This window comes from Lepus europaeus, chromosome 3 (genome assembly GCF_033115175.1).
Source record: "Lepus europaeus isolate LE1 chromosome 3, mLepTim1.pri, whole genome shotgun sequence".
NCBI lineage: Eukaryota > Metazoa > Chordata > Mammalia > Lagomorpha > Leporidae > Lepus > Lepus europaeus.
In genome coordinates, this window is record NC_084829.1 from 135,407,171 (window position 1) to 135,409,715 (window position 2,545).

Here is a 2,545-nt window from a genome sequence, read left to right on the forward strand (position 1 = left end):
TTATCCATGCAAGATAATTTAGCATGCATCATGGTAGGTGCTTAAAAATATTAAAATACAAATGGTAGCTTCTAACCCACTGTAATTATCAATTAAAAATTCAAACAGAACTTGTTGAGGTACAAAGTGACTGACAAGACCTCCCACTGGGCCCAGCACTAGACACCATAATTTTATCAAGTCCCACCTTTAACTCTTCTTCCAGTAGCATTCATTCGCTGTTAGCATAAGACCTTGGGGTTTTGGTATGTGTATGAATTGGAAAGCCAACTGTTGTTCAAACTATAGCAAGCCCTACTACCCACCCAAAATCATGAGCTCACTTCCTTCCTAAAGGATGTCGTATAAAGCGATTATAGTGATTATTTGCCACAAATAAGGAAGTCACAGGGAATGATTTTCTACAAACTAAGGAAATGACTGTCTTTTAATTTAGGGAAAAATTAATATATAAGAGGAAAATGTCTTGCCATCACATGTAGGGATGTGTACAAGTCCACAGAGGCACAGTTGAGAAACATATTCCAACATAGGTTATGTGTTATGGGAATAATGCTTAAACTCTTCCTGGGGTTGAGATTTTAGTATTAAAATGAAGCAAAGGATTGTTGCGGGGCTGAAGGGTCCGGATTCTTGTCTCTGAGTAACAAAGGATGCACAAAAGAATTCAAGGACAAGACACAAGAGCAGCAGAGGAATAAGAGTCATTAGCAAATCCAAAGTACCTACTCCAGGAGTGCTGGCACCCTCTAGAGTGAGCTGCAACCTGACAGACTGGGGCCATCCCTTAATGTGATCTGGAGACAGAGGGAGTGATGTTTTAGATGGGATTTTCCAGGAAAGTGTGAAGAGTTCTAAAATTTGGTGACTGCCCATTTGAGGAAGTGTCGGAGGTGTCATGGCAACAGGCACATGGTGGGAGTGGGAGTGTCAGCCATGACTTTACAATAATGGTGTTATCATGGTCTGTAGGTCATCACATGAGGCAGTCAGCAGCCATGTGGATGTGTTCGGCCATTGCCACTTCTGCACAATGGCTTCCCTACAACAGCAATTTCAGATTACTGGCCGTGGGAAGAGTTTCATAGGCAGCCTGGGGGAGGGTGTGGTGACGGATTTCTTTCTGTTCTTTCTGGGCTCCCTGATTGTCTCCTTACCTATACCAGGATGACCTTCGGATACTTTCTGACCCTCTTGCAGCAGGGTATGGACCATCCAGGGTGGCTGCTGATTGCATCTCTAGTACATGACTGAGAACATGAGAGACAACCTTAGGGAACATCATGAGCTTTGATGGTTTTGAAATGAGCCTCGATAGAGACTCGTGTGCTGCTCAAGGCATTAGCCAACGACCACCCCAAGAGCAAAGCCTTCACTGACTTCCTCAGAGAGTATTCGGAACTCGATCCACTAGCCCTGGAACTTGGTAGGTGTGATTGTAAAAGTTCAGTATTGTGGTTGGATGGAAAACACCATAATTTTGAAAACATAGAAACCTGGATTTCAGACTGCTTTGCTGCTCTTTTTTTGTTTTAAAAGATTTATTTTATTTATTTGAAAGTCAAAGTTAAAGAGAGAGAGAGAGAGGTCTTCCATCCTCTGGTCCACTCCCCAGATGGCCGCAATGGCCGGAGCTGTGCCGATCCGAAGCCAGGAGCTTCCTCCGGGTCTCCCACGCGGGAGCAGGGGCCCAAGGATGTGGGCCATCTAATACTGCTTTCCCAGGCCATAGCAGAGAGCTGGATGGGAAGTGGAGCAGCCGGAACTAGAACCGGCGCCCATATGGGATGCTGGCGCTTCAGGCCAGGGCTTTAACCCACTGCGCCACAGTGCCAGCCCCTTGCTGCTCTCTGATCCTTAACTTCTTTGGACTTAATTTCTTCATCTGTAAAATAAGTGTATATGCAATGTATGACTTCTATTTTGTACAAAGCAAATGAAGGGATATATGAACAAATAGTAGCTGTTATATAATAGGTGCTCCATATATGTTAGTTTTCTGTCTCACTAGTGAGGAAATTTTATCTTTGTTTCTTTAGCACCCTGATGTCTGACACTTTGAATCTTTGCTCAATGAATTAATGAATAAAAAAGGGCGGTTGCCCCTCTTCCAGGCCAGCTCTCTGCTATGGCCCGGGAGTGCAGTGGAGGATGGCCCAGGTGCTTGGGCCCTGCACCCCATGGGAGACCAGGAGAAGCACCTGGCTCCTGCCATCGGATCAGCGCGGAGCGCCGGCTGCAGCTGCGGCGGCCATTAGAGGGTGAACCAACGGCAAAGGAAGACCTTTCTCTCTCTCTCTCTCACTATCCACTCTGCCTGTCAAAAATTAAAAAAAAAAAAAAGGGAAATATAGTGGTAGGTGTCTTGCTGTGAGATAGTTAATAAGTGTCATAAATAACTATATAAATGATTCATTTTTATAATGATTTGTGAAGATCGTAAATAAGGATACAATTTGATACATTTTGACATTTATATACTCCAGTGAAACCATCAACCCAGCCAAGATGATGAATATATCCAGACTTCCAAGAGTTTCCTCAA